The sequence below is a fragment of the Bactrocera tryoni genome, chromosome 4, assembly GCF_016617805.1.
Source record: "Bactrocera tryoni isolate S06 chromosome 4, CSIRO_BtryS06_freeze2, whole genome shotgun sequence".
Taxonomy (NCBI): Eukaryota; Metazoa; Arthropoda; class Insecta; order Diptera; family Tephritidae; genus Bactrocera; species Bactrocera tryoni.
The window spans coordinates 16,814,180-16,839,051 of NC_052502.1; the positions used below are offsets into that span (position 1 = coordinate 16,814,180).

General features: G+C 33.6%; 1 protein-coding gene across 1 annotated transcript in view; it reads right to left on the minus strand.

The window, feature by feature from the left end:
• The window catches only part of LOC120776006 (mannosyl-oligosaccharide alpha-1,2-mannosidase IA), a 319,778-nt gene that overhangs the window by 228,869 nt on the left and 66,037 nt on the right, over positions 1–24,872 (minus strand). The gene's annotated exons all lie outside the window — the stretch shown is intronic.

A 24,872-nucleotide genomic window follows, 5' to 3' on the forward strand; every position in this document is an offset into this window, starting at 1 on the left:
TTTGTTATAAAAAATGTTATTTTGAATTTTAGATTTTGTTTACTATATTTTCCTTTTGTTCAATTTTTTTAAAGTTAATTTTAATATTTTTAAAATATATATATTAGATCGGAAGAGCTTTTAATTTTTTTATTTTCAATTTTTTTAATTTTTAATTATTATTTTTTTAATTATAAATTTTTTTTTGTTAATTAATTTTTACAGATTTTTTTAATTTTTTTCAATTTATTACAGATTTTGTTTTCACTTTTTATATATATTTTACTTTATCTTTAATGTTTTTAATGTTCTATAGGTACTCAAATATGACTTTTCAAAACTAATTTTATTTAGAATGCACAGTTTTTATAATTTAATTAAATTTCTGGTTTTCACAGTTATATAAGACCGACTTATTTCGTATTTTTTAATTAAAATTCGGGTTTGTTTTTCTTGTCAAAACACGGATTTATGCTTTCAAGATGATCTTCTTGTAAACCAGTGAATTTGTATGGTTGCCGTTGTGACTTTCAAAATTATTTTTATTTATATTTATGGTTGCCGTTTTCACTTTTAAAAGTATTTTTTTTTTTTTATAAAAATGAGGAAAAAGATAATTCTTCCGCTAATTTTTTTTCACTTGTTTCTGAATTTTCTGTGTTTTTTGGTAATAATCACTTAGTAAATTTTAATTTGTATTAAAAAATATATTATTTTTTTATTTTTTTAGGACTTTTTAAATATTTTAACTATTTTTTATTAATAAATATTATTATATTTTATTATTATTTGCTTTTATCATAATTTTTGTATTGTTTTATTTACTTGTTATATTATACTTATTTTCAATAATAATTTTTAACTTTTTATTTTAAATTTTGTTTTTGTTTTTATTATTATGTAAATTTTTTATTTTATTATTATTATTTAATTATTATTTTTTAAATCATTTTTTTTATACTGATTTCTTTTATTTTAGACTTTAACAGTTTTTAAATATTTTTTCATCAATTAAATTTGTTTTTCAGTACTTTTATATTTATTTTGTGTTTACAATTTTTATTCAACAGTATTTGCTTTTTATATTTGAAAAGCTTGCTTCCTTGTTTGGTATTTGCTTTATTGGAATTTATGATTTTCGCACCACAGCGTATAACTTGTTTCGCTGCTTTTACCGTTTTAAAGATGGCTTTGCACTTTTATATGTTTAGCACACACCTTCCTGGTTTTTATTTATACGCAGAATAATATTTTTTGCAAAAAAATATTATTTAAATTTTTTTTATTTCATTTATTTTTTATTATTATTTCAAACAATTTTTTTTATTTCAAAAATTTTTTTTATTTATTTATTAATTTATTCTCGAATTTCAAAAGGCACAAATACTTTATTTTCAAAAATAATAACAACAACAACAATAACAAGTAGGTTTGTTACTTTTCAACTGCCGCTTTATTTTCCAATATTTTTCACCTTTTGCAATAAATATTTGTCTAATCAACAACAGTTGATTTTACGACAACTCGCAACAACAGCTGTTACCGACGATCGCTGCACATGCAATACCACCAGCAGCGCGAGTCAAAGCAAGCGACCGATCAAATATCAACAGGCAAGCAAAGCGTATTAACGCATTCCGCTTTCGCATTTATTCCACGCCACTTCACCTATTCTATTTCGCTTTATGCACTTTTGTCAGCCAGCTGTGTTGTTGTAGTTTCATTCGTTTGTTTTTTTTTATGCAAGCTTCGTTGCACCTTTAGCACCGCAATGTTGCCGCATGCGCTCCGCTAACGACCAATTCGACGTACAACACGCGTTTGTATACAACAACAACACAAAAACACACTTTTCGTTATGTATGCGATGTTGTAGTTGATGTGCTTTAAGCGTCGTTCGTTCGCTCTAACGTCGTCTGCAACGGTTCGCAGCTGAGACACGAATGAAGTCAGCAAACAAAGCAGCGTATAATTCGCGATCGTCGCGCTGACCAACGACGCTTTAAGTTCGGCTTTTAGTGGACCGAAAGTGTGTGGTGCACATATGGGGGGAATGCGCAGGAGGGAGTCATACGCGGTGTGTGGGCAACCCGGCGATCAAAGGTTCTTCAAAAGCTTTGCGGCTCACGCACGCCGCTGCATTGCACGTTTCGCAGAGCACGCGACCCCGATGACGTTATGGCGGCAGCAATGTACATATGCGTGTGTTTACAATAAACAGAGCTGCTGTACTCACAAGCTCTGCGCTTTTCGTTGTGCTCCAGTGAGCGTTGGCGCTTGGCTGCGTTTGTTGTTTGTATTCGTGCGCTGCTTAGTTACATTTCGCAGTCGCTGCGCTGCCGCTGCAACGCCGACTGTAGTGAACACAATATTAACAGTTTCTACTGCTACTCGAACAGTGCTGTCGTTTCGGCTGCTGCTGTTAAAGCGACGACTGTTAGTTGTAATTCTTTAACAGTGGCTGTGTTTATGTTGTCGCTGCTGTCGCTGTTATCGCCGACGGCGGCGTTAGTGTTACAGTTGAGGCTGTTGGCGTCTCTGCACAGCGCAGTGGGTGTCCCGGCGTCGCCATTGTTTTCTTCCGGAGCGCGTAACTCAATTAGCGTTGCAATGTTTATTTATATCTTTTAAGTTTGTGAATTATTGTACTTTTAATTAGTTAATTCTTTCAGCGCTATCTGCTTGATGTTCCGCTTTATTACGGTCACTAAATGTTATTGTGTAATTAATATGCATATATTGACTTTATGCGTGATAAACCGTTATTGGATTTTTCTGATTTATGTATATGGCGTGCACCTGTGCTGATTTGTTGTTGTACTGTTAAGGTAATTTAATCACTTTACATTTTGTATGAATTTTTAATTTTCGTTTTGTATTAAGTATGCAATTCTCAAAGGGATTTCAGTATTTTGATTAAATTTTTTTGTTTTTATATTTTCATCACAAATAATTAAATATATACGTAAATACTTTAATCTTTTTTGGGTTTTCTTTTTCGGCGCTGTAAAACTATTTTTATTTTAATTTTTGAAAAAAAAATATACATACATATGTATAATGTTTTAATAAGAAAACAGTTATTTATTCCTTAGGTTTATCACTTACGGATTTAAAGAGGAATGCGTTTTATTTTAAAAATTATTCACTTTAATTTAACTATAACACTGAAACAATAAATATTTTATTATTGCCAAAAAAAAGACGAAAACATCAATATCCTATATGACAGCTTGGACACATAAGTAGCACAATCTGAAAAGGGGCTTAAAAAAAGGTACAAAAATGTATACAAATTATTAAAAAATCGCAAAAGATTGTTCATTTCGTTAGTATTTTGTACAATATCCATCATTTTTAAGCATCCGCTCACATCTTTTCTGCATGCTGTCTACCAGTTCTTGATATCGTTCCTTTGGGATTGAATACCAAGGCTCCTCAATTCCAGCCCATAAATCATCAAAATTTTTGAATTTTTTGCTTGCTATTTTGAACTTTATATCAATTCATAAATTTTCTATTGGTTTCAGGTTTGGGTTTGCGCAAGCCACTCATAAATTTTAAATTTTTTATTGCCGAGATCATACTTTACTATCTTTGCGGTGTGTTTCGGATCATTGTCTTGCATAAATGTCCAGTTTATGGGCATGGATTGAAATACATTTTATTTTTCAGTATATCCAAATACTAAAACTGGTCCATTTGACCACTTATTCGAACAATTGCCACTATGCAATGCCATGAAAACACGCCCCGGACCATGATACTTCCACAGCCATACTTAATGGTTATTTTAGTATACCTAGGTTTAAGGGATTGACCTTGTGGACGACGGAAAAATGATTTTCCAACTGGAACCTTCCTATTTATCTTGGTTTTGTCGCTCAAAAACACGTTCTTCCAAAATTGTGCTGGTTTGTCTCCGTGGGCCTTTCCAAATGCCAGTCGAATTTTGATGTGGCGTTTTGACAGGAGTGGTTTCTTGTTGGTAATTTGTCCAAAAGTTGAGTTGAGTCGTCTTCCTTACAAGCTTTCTGGACACGTCCACACCATATTCGCCGCTATCTTCCATCATAATTTCTCTGGTTGGCTTAAAAGGATCCGCTGTGCTCTTCCGTACTATGTATTTGGCAACACAAATATCGGATTTACGTGGTCCTGGTTTTCTTGGTATCTTTTTATTGACACAAGGTGGGTCTGTTTTGTTGCATAAAGAGCATTTTATAACATTTTTGGAGAGCAATTTATTATTTTAGCAATTTTGACAGGATCTTTTCCTTTTTTGCTCATATTGGATATAAGGACTCCCTATTCCGGCGTGGAATGTTTTTTTCCTTCTCATTTTAACGAAATATCGATGAAATAATTATATATTCGCAGAATTAAATTAAAAATATGCGAGAAACCTCACACAAAATTAAAAAAAAAAGTACGAACTTAAAAATGTGCTATTTATGTGTCCACCTCAAATCAACACTATACGCAATAAAATTGTCGCGTACAAAATTTAATAGAAAATAAACAGTATTTTTATGCAGGGAAATGAGCCTCATAATAGTGACAAGTAGATACATACATACCAAATTTTTATTGTTCAGCTACTTTAGGATTAAAAAAAAGTAGAATTAATATGGGATTCAGGTGTGTGCTATTTATGTGTCCATGGCTGTATGTATAATGTTTTAATAAAATTAAAAAAAAAAAAATTGTTTTATTTTTTGACGAAGTAACTTTTTAGGTACAAAAAAAGATTTATGATAAATTTTTTTATAAAATAAAAATAAAAAAATTTTTTTATTTTCTAAAAAATATTTCTATTTTCTAAGTTATAATATTTATTAATATTTTTATATTCTAAAAATATTTTGTTTAAATATTTGTAAAATTAAAAAAAATATATATTTGAATAAAAAAAAAATATTTTTCGAATTATAATTTCTTTTAATATTTTGTAAATTAAATTATTTTTTTTTGTTTTGCAAAATCTAATATCTCAATATATTTTATTTTATTTATTACGTATATTCATATATTTATTTTATTTATTTTTCTTTACCGCCACACATGCACAAATTTGCTTTTCTCTTTTCCACAGAACTGTCTTTTAAATTATTAATTTATTGCCACTTCTCGTTTTTGCTTTGTTGTTTTTTAGCCACTGGCGTAAATTTGCACTTTTTTATTAAAGAATAATTGAATAAAAATCAACACTTGACGGCGTTTGATGTGATTTCTGCGCTTTTTCGCAATTGCATTTAATTTCCAATAAATAAGACAGATTCTCTATATTATTCTCTGGTGACACTGACGGCGCAAACAATTGTTGCTATGTACGTAGGTGTGTGGGTTTGTATGTATTGGTTTTTGGCTGGCCGCTGCGTCGCTCTGCGATGGCTACCTGCCGTCGCTTGTCAATCGGCTAACTGGTTGCAATTGGTTTATTGCTGAATTATTGGTTTGTCAGTTAGTTGTCTAATGTTGTTATTGTTGATTTGCTGATGGTTGTTTGGGACTTTGGCACTTAGTTTCAGGGACGAATGCAATCATCAATTAAATGTGCCAATTTTTTCTGTTTAAATTTCAGAAATTGTCTGTCATTTGTAGAGCGCAACTAATTCACATTATTGTGTCACGGAGCGCTGGCCACAGGCTGAATATAATATTTTAAATTTTTTTGGTATTATGCATAAACTAAATTATAATAATTATTAATATATATAATAATTACAATAATTATTTATAATTTTTTTCATAAGTAAAGTTAGATCATTCGTCTTTACGAAAAGGCTTGAAATGTTCTCCATGGCGCACAAATATTCAAAATATTACTATTTTTCAAAAATCGACGTTAAACACAATCTTACTTTAAGAAGTGGCTACGTATGAGAAAACCATCTAGTTTGCTTATAAGCACATTTGCTCTCAAATTTTAACAACCTAAAAAAATGTCCGATAGATGACGCTGAGGACGATAGAGTATTTACAAAACCTGGATTTACCATCCAGAAGGTTTCAAGACCGGAGCATACTCTTGTAGAACCCCCGGATGTGATTTAGTGACTGATGCTTAACACCAAGAGATAGTTGGAATAGCAATTACCCGTCTGAAAAACAAAAAGGCGGCGGGGGCCGAGGTATTGCAGGCCGAGCCATTCAAATACGGCGGTGAGGAACTAATAAGGAGCATGCATCAGCTTCTTTGTAGAATATGGTCTGACGAAAGCAAGCCCAACGATTGGAATTTACGTGTGCTCTGCCCAATCCTCAAAAAGGGAGACCCCACAATGTGTCCCAACTACTGTGGGATAAGCTTCCTCGACATCGCATATAAGGTTCTATCGAGCAAATTGTGTGAAAGATTGAGGCACACCAATTCAGCATTATCAGTGTGGCTTCAGGAAAATCAACAACTGACCAGATATTCACCATGCGCCAAATCTTGGAAAAGACCCGTGATAAAAGGATTGTCACACACCACCCTGCCTGCCCTTATGCCGCTATGTCTAATGCGGATGTATAATCTGACGTTGAGCTATACCATAAGCTCAGTCAGGATCGGAAGCCGCTCGATACAGAACGCGGTTTCAGACAAGGCGACTCCCTATCATGCGAGTTCTTCAATCTAGATGCTGAAGTACGCCGATAATATTGTTATCATTGGCCTCAACATCCGCTCCGTTAGTTCTGCAAGACGAAATATGTATATTCTATCTTCCTATAAACAGTCGTCGCACTCGTCACTTGGCCCTTCCTCACTGTTAACAGTCGTAACTTTGAAGTCGTAGATAATTTCGTCTATCTTGGAACCAGTATTAACACCAACCACATTATTAGCCTCGTAATCCAATGTAGAATAACTCTTGCCAACAAGTCCTACTTCGGACTGAGTAGGCAATTGAGAAGTAAAGTGCTCTCTCGACGAACAAAGACCAAACTCTACAAGTCACTCATCATCTTCGCCCTGCAATATACTGCAGAAGCATGGACGATGACAACATCTGATGAGTCTACGTCAAAGGTTTTTGAGAGAAAGATTCTGAGGAAGATTAAGGGTCTTTTCCGCACTGACAATGGCGAATACCGCAGTCGATGGAACGATGAGCTGTACGAGTTATACGGCGACTTTGACATAGTCCAGCGAATCAAGTGACAGCGGATACGCTGATTAGATCATGTCGTCCGAATGGACGAAAACACTCTAGCTCTGAAAGTATTCGCTGCAGGGGAAGAGGAAGACCTCCACTCCGTTGGAAAGACCAGGTGAAGGAAGACCTACAATTGGAAAATTCACTTGGCGCCAAAGAGCGAAAAAGAAGAACGACTGGCGCGCTGTTGTATACTCGGCTATAACCGCGTGCGCAATATCTACGCCAATAAAGCAGAAGGAGAAGCAGAGCATATAATCATGAAAATCGTAGATTTTAACTTTTTATTTATTTTACACTTGGAAAAATTGTGCTGAATTTTTATATTTTTTGTGTGTGGCACAAAGCGCAACATTGCGAAAGAATGACATTTACGGCCCACGGTGGATAATAGAATATCAATAGAAGCAGTCTGACGTTGGAAATATGTTTTAATTGAAAAATTATAAAATAAAATTTCATTTAAATTGATAGAAAGTATTGAAACAGGACCTAGGAATCACTGGCGTTGTATAATTGGAAGCCGCTTAAAGGCAGAGAAAAGCTTTGTTTGTGTCCATAATACACATGTATATGATGCTGCAATTAAGCCTGTAATACCACTACTAAGTACCATAAAGTTAAAATATTTGTACATAAGTACAAACATATATTTTCATAGCCTAAGCTTTCTGCATTTTGCAAACTCTTAAATGCGGAAAACAACTGCAATATTTCTAATTTTGCCAACAAATCATTAGCTTGTTACACGCACTGCTATCATTTAGTTTCTGTACTAGTCTGTGAACGTATGTATGTATTTCAAACACCCTGTCGGGAAATGCGCTCGTGTGTCTTACTACTAGAAAGCTGGGCTTCTTGGTCACAGCTGGGCTACCATCGGTTCATGCGCTAAGAGATGGAGTGACCTCTTTGCCCTTAGTAAGGCTAGACTCTTCCTAACTGTGAAGGTTCTAACGGAGCATTGCCTTATCGGCATCCACGCAGCAAGATTGAGGATCTTACCGGTTGTCAGCTACAGAAGATGGAAGAAGATGAGGTGGAAATATCTCAACACTTCCTTTTTGATTGTCTTACCTATTAGACTTTTTTGACAAGTACATTCTTATGTCTGTTTTGCGATCCCACAACTGTGGTAACTGACTGAGTGGCAAAGTACTCATGCAAGTTATCTTACCACAAGCTTAATTAATTCATTATTAAGTGTTGAAAAAACATAAACATTAAACAAAAGATAAACTAGTCACTAAATTGATTATAAATAGTACTAGTACGAAGCTGGTCTCCATAATGCTACTATAATTTTCAAGTCACACGCTGCCGTGTGGGCACGAAAGCCTACCACCGTTATTCCTACATCAAAGTACTATACATATTCACAAATACATATACATATGCATTTATGTACCGTATAGCCGTACGAGCGAGTAATGTAATCGAGTGTAACGGCAAATAGAGAATAATTGAATTCATACGAGAATTGATTTTATGCATAAATAATCTTAATTAGATTTTGTAATTGAGAATAAATGCTTGTAAGAACAAAGAGCAAGAACAGCAAAGAGACTGAAAATGGCGCTACAGTATGTGGGAAAACAAAGAACAATACATACTATGTACTCGTTTATATTCATGTAACCATATGTGGCTGCTTAAGAGGCAGACAAACAAAACTGGTACAGTGGTATTTATAGTAAATTCTTGGCATATTTGGCGAGACCAGCTTAAGGCATGAAAGTGCATGAAAGCCATATTTGCTTGATTTTTTTGCAGTTATATACATATGTATGTATAGTATTTACTATTACAATTGTTCAATACGATGTAAAAATGTTGGCTTTGTTTTGAAAAAATAAAATATCAAAAGCGTTATATAAAATTAAATTCGAATCTGTTGCTACGACCCGACTACGTAACCGGCATGGACCCGGATTTTTTATTCGGCCAAAGACTTTTCACTCGGCAAAATTCTGCAGCTACAACAACATTAAATTCGGATAGTTTAAAAAGTTGCCACCTGTACGTAATTCTGAGTAACCAAACATAAATCAAAGAAAAAAACTAAAAACTGAGCATTATACAAGTTTCCGTAAAAGATATTTTTGAGCAGTGATGCCACTTGGTTGAAAAATATATTTCCAAATAATTAATCAAATAAATTTTAGACCAAACTTCAAAAAATATCAATAAATTAAATTCGAGTAATTAAGAACGTCGCCACCTAATGGAAAAATTTAGTAAAATAATTAATAAGTAAAGAAAATAACTGAAAGCTGAAGAAATCATACCAGTTACAGAAAAATTTCAGTGAAAGATATTTCTTACAAGAGTTGCCACTTTGTTGAAAAATATAGTTTCAAGAGATTTATTAAATGATTTGGATGTAACAAATAAAAAATATAAAAAATTTAAAGAAAAAATTATAAATAATTAGGTAAATATTTATGGCAAGAGTTGCCACTAGTCGAAAAAAATAATAAATACTACACTAGTTAGTATGAAATTAGAAAAAATATAAGAAAAACCTTACGTGAGAAATATTTGTTTAAAAATATAAAATATTATTAAATTATATTCGAGAAATTAAGAAGGTTGCCACCTGTTTAGAAAATTGTGTTAAATAAGTAAAAAATAAGGAAATAAACTGAAAGCTGAAGAAATCATACCAGTTTCAGACAAATTTCAGCGAAAGATATTTCTTACAAGAGTTGCCACTTTATTGAAAAATTCAATTTCAAAAAATTTATTAAATGATTTGAATGTAACAAATAAGAAATATAAAAAAATTTAAAGAAAAAATTATAAATAATTAGGTAAATATTTATGGCAAGGGTTACCACTAGTCGAAAAAAAATAATAAATACGACACTAATTAGTATGAAATTAGAAAAACCTTACGTGAGAAATATTTTTTAAAAATATAAAATATTATTAAATTATATTCGAGAAATTGAGAAGGTTGCCACCTGTTTAGAAAATTGTGTTAAATAAGTAAGAAATAAGGAAATAAACTGAAAGCTGAAGAAATCATACTAGTTTCAGAAAAATTACATTGGAAGATATTTCTCACAAGAGTTGCCACTTTGATGAAAAATATAATTTCAAAAATTAATCAAATCATTTAGGTATCGTAAAGAATAAAAAAATACAAAGAAAAAATTATAAATTATCAGGTAAATATTTAGAGCAAGAGTTGCCACCAGTCTGAAAAAAATATAAATTCTACAGTAATTAGTATGAAAGCTGAACAAACCATACAGATTTCAGAAAAACTTCATGTGGAAGATTTTTTGTCGAAAGGTTACCACTTGTCAAAGGAAAAATTCTATAGAAAAATAACTACAGGAAAGATTGCCACTTGTCTGAAAACAAAAATTAATACTATTTTAATTAGTATCACAAATATTTCTGCCAGACGTATTTTAGAAGCATATTGCACCACCGCCTTCAAGTCCTCTTTATACTACAATTTATCTCACGAAACAAAAGCGGCAATCTCATCTCAGCAAACTAACATAATTGTAAAAGTATGAATTAAAAGTAACAACAAGAAACACAACGATAATATAAAGAATAAAACTTAAGAACAATGAAACCCGTGACAAATGGGGGCATGTTGTTACCGGTACTCAATATGTTGCCTTGCAAATAAAAGCCAGTCAGTCGAACGTGTAGCCTTCGCTAATAAATAGATGCTAGCAAGACACAATGTCAGACACTGCACACTAGCGGCTAGACAGCATAAAACACGGCTGACAGTGCATGTACCAAAAACAAAGCGAACAAGTAGATCACAGAGAAAGAAAAAAAATCGCGTCGACGACAAGCTAGTTGTTAACAAGGTCCAAATGAAGTGGAAACGCAAGCCCATGAAGCCCATGCATTTGTGCGTTCTGCTGTCACACAGAGTCCGAAGGTGGAACAAAGCATTTCGCATGCAAAAATAAAGTAGATAGAACGATTGGCTTAGATGCCAGCAAAGAAACTAGATAAATTAGCTGTGTAACAGTAAATAGTTACAGAGAAAGCAGCTGCTCGCACTCAAGTGTCCAAGAAGAGTGGTGAGCACAAGCGCTAGCGGAGCTCGGCAAGGGTCTAACAAACAGCAAACAACTCAAGTTGCAATTTCAAGTAGGCAATTAATTGTGTGTAAGCATCATTACAGCCGTTCTTTGCCCTGCTTTGTTGCGCCACATTACACACACACAGACATATGTATATAGAAAGTACTTGCCTTGCGCCTAGTCGCTGTTGCCGTATATGTAATGCTAGTATGTAATAAAATTAATACTTGTAGTTACAATTGCGATTACACTTGTTATTTGTTTGCCGTTAGTTGTAATTGCATTGCCAACAACTAAAACAACAAACAAGCATTAACTTTGACCAAAAGTTGTCGGTTCGTTGGTCGTGTAAGTTAACGATGTGAGTCAGTTGGTAATTTTGTAATAATGACGGAGAGGGGAATCACAAAAACAAAAAGTAATAATAATATTATAAAAAATAGAATAAAGGAAATAACATTTTCAAGTGCAGATACGAGAGGTTGTGTATTTTTCGTGCAGATATCTTGGCAAATAAAAAAGTTTTCTTTAGAAGAACTTGATTCTGATCATTGTGTTCGTATAGTAGCTATATGCTATAGTGATCCGATCTGAACTATTTCTTCGGAGATTGTACCGATGCTTTTAAAAATAATTCGTGGCTAATTTCGTAAAGATATCTTGTCAAATAAAAAAGTTTCCACACAAGGACTAGAATTTTCTTGATCAGTTTGTATGGCAGCTACATGCTATAGTGGTCCGATGTGAAGAATTTCTTCGAAGTTTGTAGCGTTGGCTTGGGAGATAATCTTTAGATTGATTTCGTGAAGATATCTCATCAAATAAAAAAAATTCCATACAAGGACTTGCTTTGACAGATCAGTTTGTACGTCAGCTACATCGTATAATGGTAAAAAATTGGCGATTCTGACAAATGAGCAGCTTGTTGGGGAGAAAACCACAAATGGAAAATTTCAGATCGATATCTCGACTCAACTCGTCACGCTGATCACGTATATATTGGGTAGTCGAAAACGTCTTTTCGTATTATGTCAATAGATGTCGTTGCAGTCGTACATACATATATCTCCAGTGCTACCGATCACATATTGTCAAACCATATAGTGTTGAAGTGGAAAGATTTTAAGCTCCATTTAACTGATAAAAAATTCAGGGAAGTTAAAAAAAAGGTTACAGCTGTTCAATAATGAGTGAAATTAATGAAAAAATTCGCTACATTTTGAAATTTTTGTATAAAAAAGAGAATAATGCAATTTACCAATTGTGTAAAATTTGTGTACGAAGACGATGATTTATCAGTTCGTGTAGCACAACATTGGTTCACTCGTTTCCGTTCTGGAAATTTCGATGTGAAAGATGCACCACGCTCTGGTCGACCTATCGTTGAAAAAGTCGATGAAATTATGGAAAATATTGACCAAGCCCATCACATAAGCTGCCACGACATCGCTAAGGAACTTAACATTCAACATCAAACGGTTTGGAACCATTTAAAAACGGCTGGCTACAAAAAGAAGCTCGATGTTTGGCTACCACATGAATAGTCTGTCAAAAATTTTATGGACCGAATCAACATCTGCGTTTTTTTGCTGAAGCGAAATGAAATCCAACCATTTCTGAAGCAAATGGTAACAGGAGACGAAAAGTAGATCAAACACGACAATAATGTGCGAAAAAGATCATGGTCCAAGCGTTGTTAAGCTCAACAAATGGTCACAATGCCAAGATTGACGCATCGAAAGGTTATGCTGAGTGTTTAAAGGGGTTTGGAAAGGAATCATCCACTATGAGCTGCTCCAGCCTAGTCGAACGATTGATTCTACATTTTACTGTCAACAACTGATGAGATTGAAACAAGCAACCGAAAAAAGGGACAGTACTGATCAACAGAAAGGGTTTCGTCTTCCATCAGGACAACGCTAGACCACACACAGCTTTGATGACTCGGCAAAAACTGGAAGAGCTTAGCTGGAAAGTTTTGTTGCATCCACCATATAGCCCTGACCTTGCACCATCGGACTATTATTTGTTTCGGCCAATACAGAACTCTCTTAATGGAGTAAAGTTGGCTTCAAGAGAAGCCTGTGTAAATAACTTGTCGCAGTTTTTCGCTGAGAAACCAGAAAAGTTTTACACTGATGGAATAGTGTCTGTAGCGCAAAAATGGCAAAAAGTGGTCGACCAAAATGGTACATATTTGGTTCATTAAAGTCCAATATAGAAAAAAATTAGTTGAAGTTTGATTAGAAATACGAAAAGACTTTTTCGACTACGCAATACACCCTGGTAGGATGAGAAAATTAGTCCAAAACGTATAAAAAATGCTATAAAACTCTAAAATTTTACTCCAAAAATTAAAACCACTAGACTAAAACGATTAAATTTGAATTAAAATATAACAAATTAAAGTATCATTTTTAAACAAATAAAAAAAAAAAAAAAAGATAAAAGTAATTATCTCTGCAAAAAATATTATTTTAGCAATAAAAAGAGAAAAATTTAACTCGCTTGCTAATTTGACATTTATATGGACATGTAATAATTATAATTCATACTTAATTTACAATTATTATTTTTTACAGCATTTTTTTGTTAAGTTTTTGCTGTTGCGCACGGGAAGCTTCGCGCCAAGCGATTGTAATTTTAAAATAATTGTGCATAAATTACAAGTAATCACTTGGGTGGTGTGTTTTGTGCGAAATTCGCATTATTGTTTTCAGTTTTTGAATAATTACAACAAGCAAAAACATAAAACAACAACAGTAACTACGAAAGGTACATTTCATGTCATGTCAGCGCCTATAACAGACATATCCGACAAACATACACATACACATGCAGATACATTTTTTGCCTTGTAGCTTGTGCAACCAAGCATAAAGCAATCAAATCTGTAAAATTAATCACATAAATGGAAGAAATGCGAAATTTCAACGTCACGTGGCATGTAAGCGCTGTGCTGTAATCGTAATGCAACGAGGGGAATCTTAGAAGCTATTTAGTCGATCAAAGCTGTTGGCGAATTTTAGTGAAGAAAATGTCTCACACCACATCTTATCTTTTTTCGGACGCTGTAAAGCTTGTGTGTTGCAAGTACGTGTTGTTGACGCAAAAATTTCAAATTAGAAATAATTTACAATTATTAGCCAGACAGAATTTTACATAAATAGCGAACATAGCAGTGCTTTAATCACAGCTGACAGGTTTGCTAGCCGAGAGGTATACTATTTATTGTTGGAGGAGCGTACTTACTATTATACACATTAGGGTGGTACTTAAAAAATCTAAATAAACATGTTTTTAGTTATTTATTTATATTTTAGTTATCGTTTACACCACTACCAAGGATATTGTAAATAATTTTTGAGCGCATTAGGGTGTGTTGGATGGGCGTCGAAACTCTGCTTTTTTGTTAGAGTGAAAATAATAATTATTTGTTTATTCAATACTTAAATGTGTATCCACTGTAACTAAAAAATAACACACAGACATTGTAGTTGTGCTTATGAAAGATTAAGCCATGCCGCAAGGGATTCATAATTAAAATTTTTCCGTAGGGTACAAAAAAATCTTTTGTTAATCTAATTTTAGGTCTGATGCCGTCACAGAATACAAATGTCAAATTTCTTTTATTAGGAGTCTACTTTCAAAATTTTCTTACAATATTTAAGGTCCTCCCTAATTAACACATATTCATACTAAATATTCTTATTAAAATCTATTAGTAAAGCGTGTAACTAACAATTATTTTAGCTTCAGCACTGAATTAAATAAAGCGACTTATTGCTGAGTTTATAGTGGAAGAAAAAGTAAAACATTAACTGCAAAGGAAAAAGAAAGAAAAAGAGGAAGTAAGAAAAATGCAGACATAATTTATTCATTTTATAACCACATGAGAATTTAAAAAATATTTTCTTTTTGTATTGAATGTACACATGTTTTTGAACATTTTCCGAAAATTTTAAATTTTTCGAAAATTTAAGTTCTCTGAAAATTTAAATTATCCGAAAATTTAAATTCCCTGAAAATTTTTATTTCTCTGAAAATTTAAATTATCCGAAAATTTAAATTCCCTGAAAATTTTTAATTATCCGAAAATTTAAGTTCTTTGAAAATTTTAATTCTCCGAAAATTTAAGCTCTCCGAAAATTTTTAATTCTCCGAAAATTTTGTATTCTCCGAAAATTTAAAATTCTCCGAAAATTTTAAATTCTCCGAGGATTTGCAATTCTTCCGACAAATAGTTTCGGAGACATGAAAACACCTAACTTTGACTGTATTGTAGCTAGAACATCCTTGATAAAAAACAAAAGTTTACATACAGTAACTTGATTTTGATCGTGTTCCATTTATATGACAGCTACACGATATTGTGATACGATCTAGGAAACTTCCTTAGATATTGTAACGTTACTTAAGCAATAATCCCTCCAATTTTGTGACGATATCTTTTCAAATAAAAAAGTTTCCCTTACAACCACTTGACTCCGATGTTTCAGTGTTTATAACAGATTTACATATGTCATAGTGGTCCGATCTGAAGAATTTCTTCGGATATTGTAGCATTGCCTTGGGCAATATTTCATGCCAAATGTAGTGTAGTGTAGTAGTACTCTCGCTAAATGCAAAAGTTTTCTATGCAAGCATTTATTTCCAATTGTTCAGTTTGTATGGCAGCTATATGCTATTGTCAACCGATATCGACGGTTCTGACAAATGGAGAGAAAAAAACCTGTTTCAGATTGATATCTCCAAAAACTTAGGGAGATAGTTCATATATATAGGGCAAAAGATGGACATTGTAACGATTTCCCAAAACCTTTAACGAGTTTTTTCTCGAAACGCTGTTTTCACAGTCGGTGAGCAAAATTTTTACGAAGACGGATGGACTGATCGGATTAAAATTTTTACACGGTCTTTTTAGGTCGTAACATTGTCATGTAGTGATCGAAAGAATAAGATTTCGATAATAAATCTCAACTTCTTTGGCACTCTAAAGAGCAAATTAGAATCGAAATTGCCGAGTTTTTATGGATAGCTTTAGACTGACTTGGCGCAAGAGATATATATTCATAAAAATTTCACTATTATATTTATTAGAACACTCGTATATTCGTCAAAGCTCCATCTGAGCGATCGTGACAAAAGTGTTTTCCACGATATAAAAGTGATTATTTTGGCTTAGAAAACGAGTTTATAAATGAGAAACTGAAAGCAGTAATCGATGAAGACTGTTGCCGAAATATTCACTCAGAATAATTTGAAGCCGCTCAAGCAGCGATTTCAAAATGTGTAACAGCAGACGGGACACATTCAAGAGCAAGGAAATTGGTTGCCTTAGACATTGAAGCCAAAAGACGCTGAATGACGATTTTACATTGTAGAAATGCGACTTGAACGTTACAAAAAGAATTTATTTTTGTATCAGAAGATCATAAGTGTTTGGTTAAGTCATATCAACGGCAAAACCGGATATCTGTGACGTCGAGATAATGTATTATCTATGCTCTGTATTAGGTGGTATCAGTGCTGTGGCATGAGCTCCTAAAATCGGGTGAAACTATTAATGAGAAACGCTACCGACAACAACTCATCAAATTGAAAAGAGCGACTGCCGAACGCCCAGATTTTGCGACTAGGCACGAGACAACAAATTTCCATCATGACAACATTCGCTCTTATGCTCCAAGACTGGATATTTGAAAAACAGCTGCTGAGAATTTTTGCCTCACACGACTTATAGGGTAATCCTTGCCTTTTCGAACTTACATATATTGGTTCAGGTCGATACGGAACGCTCTTACTGGAAGACGATTGACATCAGAACAGGGTATCAAAAATTAACTTCATTCATTTCTGACCGCTTAGACGGCGTGTTATATTGGGAAAGAATCCACAAATTGCCAGAAAGATGGGAGAATGTTATAGCTTTCCGTATTCTTTAAAAATTAATCGCGTACATGGATTAAAAAAAAAAAATGATTTTAATAATTATGAGAAATAAACGCGCGTAGTGCCATTTATGAGCAATTAAAAGTATTGCAAAATCATAAATTTCGCTTTCACACAGATTTCGCAACAAATAATAATATATTTTATACCACACACACATACATATATGTATATATGTATATATACATATATATAAATATTGGTGTACTAATTAGTTAACTCAATCGAAGCCGACAATGTAATGTATGCACATAATTATTATAAATGACATTAAAGTTGTGCGCGCGTGCGCAATGCACAATTTATAAACGGAACACAAATAATAAATGTATATTTTACGAATTTTAATTTCATTTGCCAGTAAATTACAAACAAAAATTAACCGCAGCGCAGACGTTGTTGGCAAATGTGTGCAATAAATCAAATTAATTGCGATTAATAAAATATGAGAGCAAATTGTGAGAGAGAGAAAATATGTTAAAGGAAAAAAACGGTAAATAAAATTAAGGAAAAATTTAATTTGTGTTTAACTAAACCAGTTTTGTGTTTTTATGAATTTGTCTTTCGTCACGCCACCAAGCAACAAGCAAGTCACTCATACGCCACGTAGGGCAAAGGTTAAGTGCCTGCACGCGCAGCACACACAAGCCGGCGGACTAACTACGAAAGTATTACTCTACTTTTGCATATGTACGAAGTTTGTATGTATGCAAAAATGTGTGTATGTATGTGTGTGTGACACACTTCAAGTGATAAATTTAAGTAAAACGTAATAACAAATTGACGCCGCAAGCGAGTAAGCAAGCGGCGAGCAAATTGCAGTTTCGAATTGCTTCAACACCACCAAGAACATGTATGTATGTTTGTAGATATGTATAAAATATATATGTACATACATATATATATTTGTAACTACTTGTTAAAAGCTGTTGTCATCTGCTGCTGCTACTCCACCAACGAGCTGCTTGAGTGGCAGCTACGCTTCGCTTTTTCCACGCTTTGCTACTCTGCGGTGGCAATGACGATGCGGCAGCAAGTAAAAAGAATCATCTGCGAATTGCATTGCCGAGTGCATAAGCACTTAGCCACTTTAGCATAGCAAATCTGATTACGCAATGCTGGCAGCAGGCAGCAACTGTGTAGCTCAGGGAAGCCGAGGGAATGCTGGCAGACATGATGACTGGCGTAAATGAAATTATTCCGCTGTCAAAGACACTGACCGGCTCACAACTGCTGCCTTGCTGCTGTGGTTGGCTGTTTTCGTTGCTGCTCGTTAGATAGGGCCCCGCCGCCTCGTTGTAGGCTTGAGACGGACGATGAAGACGAGTAGCGCACAGCGAGTAAATGCAATCATATTCGAGCCTTGATTTATGGAAGACATTTTCTAGTTAAGAAAATGATTAATATTAAAATTATTTCAGCAAGGGTGAGATGAGTTGCGCTGCAAGGTTGAGCAAATTTGAAGGACAAGTTGAAGAAAGAATGGCTGAGCGCATACCAAATATAATATTTAAATAAATCAGTAGATGTTGTAATTGAAGGAATAAGCGATTGGTTGTAAGTAGCAGGAAGTATGCTAATAAGAAATAACTTCTTTGAAACTTTTAGCGCAATTTTCACATAAAATTAGATAAATCATAAACTAAGCATAAAAAAATTTTAAAAATACTAATTTTCTTATTAGTCTATAAACTCAATTTTCGGTATAAAAATAAAATTATAAAAAGAAATTAATTCTTATTCAATGTCATTTTTCAAAAATCTATAAAAATATGTCCGGGTATAGACCTGACGCCATCAATGCTTGCACATTTTTTTTCATGCCATTAAAGTTTAAAGGATGTTGCTTTAAAGGGTGTCCCATTTCGAGGTTCCCTACTTTTTTAAGGGTCCACTATACAAAAGCGGTAATATTGGCTTGGAAGATGAGTTTCAAAAGGAGGACGTCATTACTTGAAAGAATAATGGGTAGCCGAAAAAGTCTTTTCGTATTTTGTCAATAGATGTCGTTGCAGTCCTATATCTTCAATGCTACCAATCACATTGTGTCATACCTCTAGACTTTAAGCTTCACCAAAAGAAATTAAATTCGGAAAAGTTAAAAAAAAGTTACAGCTGTTCAAAAATGAGTGACAATATTGAAGAAATTGTACAAAAAAGGGAAGAATTCCACGCAAGCCACTAATGAAATTTGTGAAGTATACGGAGAAGATGCTCTATCAGTTCTTGTAGCACAACAATGGTTCGATCGCTTCCGTTCTGGATATTTCGATGTGAAAGATGTATCTTGCTCTGGTCGATCTATCGTTGAAAAAGTCGACGAAATTATGGAAAATATTGACCAAGACCGTCACATAAGCAGCCATGACATCGTTGAGGAACTTAACATTCATCATCAAACGGGTTTGAATCATTTAAAATATGCTGGCTACAAAAAGAAGCTCGATGTTTGAGTGCCACAATAATTGTCTGTGAAAAATTTAATGGACCAAATTAACATCTGCGATTCGTTGCTGAAACGAAATGAAATCGAACCATTTTCGAAGCGAATCGAACAGGAGACGAAAAGTGGATCAAACACGACAATAATGTGCGAAAAAGATCATAGTCCAAGCGTTGAGCTTCACAACAAATGGTCGCAAATCCCAGATTGGCGCCTAGAAAGGTTATGTTGAGTATTTGGTGGGAAAAGGAATCATACAATATAAACTGCTCCATCCTGGTCTGACGATTGATTCTACATTTTACTGCCAACAACTGATCAGATTGAAGCAAGCATTCTGCAAAAGGGCCAGAACTGATCAACAGAAAGGGTTTCGTCATACATCAGGACAACGCTAGACCACACACATCTTTAATGACTCGGTAAAGTCTGGGAGAGCTTGGCTGGGAAGTTTTGAAGCATTTAACAAATAGCCCTGACCTTGCACCATGGGACTACCATTTGTTTCGGTCAATGCAGAACTACCTTAATGAAAACCCAAGTAAAAACTTTTATTTTACTTTTGAGAGAGAGAATTAATGGTAGGTACAAATAGAAAGGCACGGCTTAATACGAAACCTATTATACTATGAGATCCTGAAAGTGTGAAGCGATTTTAGTTTGAATCGAATTTTACTTAGATCTGTGCTGTTTAAGCATTTCGAACTTCTATAAAGTTTCAAAGCTAAAGTTCAAGCGGAACGCTATTTTTCTAGATAACTGAAAGTGTTAGAAGTTTGATAGAATTTACTAAAAATTAGTAAAAGGTAAAACTTTTCTAGTATCAACTACAAAGCTACTAAGGCCCAAAAGATAAGATTTACAGATATTTACGCAAGAAAACCACAAAATTTGCTAAAAAAAATTCTCCACAAAAACTTCGTTGCGAAACTTTGAAAAATGAATTGAGAATAAATTAAGAGATTATCGCTGAGACAGCGACCTATTTTCAAGCAAAAGACCTCTAGTAGCTGTTTCATTCACTTATTTTTGGTGTCGATGAGTTTAAATCGAAAAAAATACTTCATCAGAAGGATTTTGATGTTCAAAAATGCAATCGGAACGATAACGAAACTTTTTACGAAGCGATTATTACTAACGACAAAAAAAAACGTTAACTTCGGCCAATGTTATCTTACTCTGCACAAATAAAACTATAAAGAACTTGATTGTGATCGTTCATGGTAGCTATATGCTAAAGTGGTCCGATGTGAACAATTTCTTCGAATATTGAACCATTGCTTTAGATAATAATCTCTGCTAAATTTTGTGAATATATCTCATCAAATAAAAAAAATGTTCAAAAAAAGATTTTTTGTAAGATTATAGCGTTAGCTTGAAAAATAATAAATGCCAACTTTCGTTAGGATATCTTGACAAATAAAAAAGTTTTCCATACAACAACTTAATTTTGCGCGCTCAATTTATATGGCAGCTGTATGCTGTAGTAGTCCGATCTCAACAATATCTGAGGAGATTGTACTGTTGGGTTGAACCATAAAGCATGCAAAATTTCGTTAAGATAACTCCAAAAATAAAAAAAATTCCATATAAGCACTTGAATTTTATTGATTCCTTAATATGGCAGCTACCCCCTGTAGTGGTCCGACCGAAGCAATTTGTTCGGTGGTGGTAGTGTTGCCTTTGACAATATTTTATGCCAAATTATGTGAAGATACTATATATTATCAAATAAAACGGATTTGCATACAGAGTTTTGAACTTTCCCGTTCAGTTTGTATCTCAGCTATATGCTATAGTACTCCGATATCAGTGGTTTTGCAAATTGAACAACTTCTTGAATAGAAAAGGACATGTGCGAAATTTCAGATTCAACTCTTAAAATTTAAGGGTCTAGTTCGCATATACAGACAGACGAGACAGGCTAAATCAACCCATCTCGTCACGGTACATGATCATCAACATATCACAATCATATATTATACACATAGAGTATCCAACCTTTCCTGCTGGTTGTTACAAACTTCGTGACAAACTTAGTATACCCTTTTCAATGTATAAAAATTAAACATCGACTCAGTCAGTATTACACCTTACTTGCCACTGAGACCGATTTTTCCTTTCTGTTTAGGCAACATTATCATAAAGCCGCTCTCAAATTTGAGAAATACTCAAGTGAGGCTGTAACATATTGTGAAAAAATATCAATTAAATTTAAGATAAAATTTCCCACCACTCAAGCAAATAGAAAGCAATTAAAACTCAACCTACAAACCAATACAAAAAAATAGAGAACTTATAAATGTGTAATGAATATTCACGCAAAGCAACGCGGCTGCAATTCTTCAACTTCTTCTTCTTCATTTCTCTTTCGATTCAACAAGAGAGTACACCCATTTTGCCACAAATGCAATAGTACGCGAGCATAAAAGTGAGCGTTTGACAGTAGACGGTAGACTTTGGCAGCGTTTTTGCTGTCGGCACAATTCGTTTCGCCTCTTTCAAGTCTTGTTAACCTTGCGGTTGTTGGCACTTTGGCGCAAAAACTTTTAAAGCACTTTCCTCCCACCCACATTTGTATTTGTCTTCGCGCGCTGCTGCTTGCCGCGACTCCGCAGAGAAAGTCATCGTGGAAAAGTGGTATCTAAAGACATTGCTGCGTTACAGCTGAAGAAGCGAAGACAAAAACAAAGCCAAAGACACGACAGTCACTACGTTGTGTGTGGTGGCACAGCAGCGACAAGCGCCGTAGAATGGCAATGAATGCCAAAGTTGTGACAAACTTTTAGCGAATGAGTAAATGCAATTAAAGAAAAAATTAAACGCGCGCTGTGGATTGGCTGGCTGACGGCGAAGCCAGCGTGCAGCAGCATAAGAAGGAGATGGAGTAAAATAAAATAAATTCTTGAAGCCAAGGTAAGCTGTTGGTTGCGGCAGCGTGCTGGAGCGGCAGCGAGTGCAATACAAATTTGCCAAGGGGATTATATTAATTTCTTTTAAAAAGTAGTAAAATGCGAGGCAAATAGCTTTTTATATTATAAAAAATATGTATTTGAAGAAAATTATAATATGAAATGAGTACAAAAACAAATGGAAGCACATTTTCCTTAGCGCGCCACATATCTTAAATATACTTGACGAACAAAGTTCAAAGCATTTGTGAGCCTGAGAGACGGGCAATTAACACACAGAAGAATTAATTGCACACGCACACTTAAGTGTTGTTGTTTGTCTTTGATATTGAAGACAAAAATTTGTAAACAGAAAAGATGCAAAAAAAATAAAAACGCTTAAAAGCAGAAAACGTTTCAGTAAATAAAAAAAATTAGAAAAAAATTAATAAAAATAAAATGATTTAAAAAAATTAGAAAAATTAAAATAAAAATAAAAATTAAAAAAAATTAAAAAATAAAAAAAATTATTAAAAAAAAAAAAATATATAAAATAGAGTTTCAGTAAACAAAAAAATTAGAAACAAATTAATAAAAATAAAATAATTAAAAAAATTAAAAAATTAAAAAAAAAAAAATAAAAAATTAAAAAATCTAAATAAAATAGTTAAAAAAAATTATTAAGGAAAATTAAGATAAAAAAGTTAAAATAAAAAAATAGAAAAAGAAATAAAGTAAAATAACAAATAGACAAAACAACAAAAATTAAGCAAAATATAAATAAAAAACAAATGTAAGTACAGCTCAAACAAAAATTATAAAATAAAGTTTCAGTAATTAATAAAAATAAAATAATTAAAAAAATAAATAAAATTAAGAAAATTTAAAATAAAAAATGTACAAAATTAAAAAAATAAAAAAAAAATAAAAATTGTAAAAATAAAATAATTATAATTAAAAAAATAAAAAAATTTAAAAATTAAAATTAAAAAAACAAAAAAGTTAAAATAAAAAAATAGAAAAAATAACTAAAATAAAAAAATAGAAAAAATAACTAAAATAAAAAAATAGAAAACAGGAAACAACAAAAAATCACAAAACGTAAATAAAAAAAATGTAACTCAAACAAAGACGTCAAATAAGCACTTAGGAGCGTGTGTGCGTTTGCAAATTGACAAATACTTATGCTAATGAGCTGCGTTGTTGCTTTTTGCGTGTATGTGCACATATAAATGTAAGTACTTATATACTCATATATACTATATGTATATTTACATATATGTTTTAATAAGGCAACAACTTTATCAGCTCAAGGCAGACTCAGGCTATTCAGTGAGACAGAGAACGTTGTAAGCCAGACAGTTAAAACATGTTAAAGTAAATTTGTGCCACGTGATGCTTGCTTAATGGCTGCCTGCTGCTTGTCTTATGCGTTAAGTAAACAAGACACATGTAGCATAATTAGAGGCGCATAAACACATGAGCTTACAAGCGCACATATTTTCACGCATATTCTTGCTTACATATTTTCATACATGAAGTTAAGCGTATTTATAAATAAACACTCACGTGTTGAGGGAATTTTAAAGGCAAAATTAAATGCAGAACTAAAACGAGAGGAGAATTTTTTCCATAATTCTAAATACTAAATTTTGTAGGAGGATGGAGTCATGTGCAGAAGTTCACGCAAGTGAGGAATGTTCTCTGATTGCCATACACTTGGGAGTGGCCAGAAACGATTTTTTTACATATGGCTGAAGCAGCTCACGATTTCCGGTATTGGACCAAGGAGGTGTCTTTAGCACAACGGTTGGTAAATTCAGTCTCCAAAATGGAAATATGGTTGAATGTAGTACTAGATGCTAGCAAAACTCATCAAGCTACCTGCCGGCTGAGCTATTCAAACACGGCGGTGAAGAACTGATAAGGAGCATGCATCCGCTTCTGTTTTCAAAGCTTCTGCTGACAGCACGAAAAGGAGCTGTCTTTATGCCGCGATGTCTGACTTTGGTATCCCCGCAAAACTAATTCGACTGGGTAAACTATATTGAGAAAAACTAAAACCTCCTTCAGGATCGGGAGGGACCTCATCGAGCCGTTTAGTACCAAACTATGTTTCAGACAATGGCACTCCTTATCGTTCCACTTCTTCAATCTACCGCTGGAGAAAATAATTCGAGCTGCCGAACTGAATAGAGAAAGTACAATCTTCTACTAGAGCGAACAACTGCTGACGTATGCCGATAGCATTGATGTCATTAGCCATAACAACCGCGCCGTAGTTATGCTTTCTCCAGACTGGAAAAGGAAGCAAAACAAATCGGTATCGTAGTGAACGAGGACAAGACGAAATATCTCCAGTCATCTAACAAACAGTCGTCGCACTCGCGACTAGGCT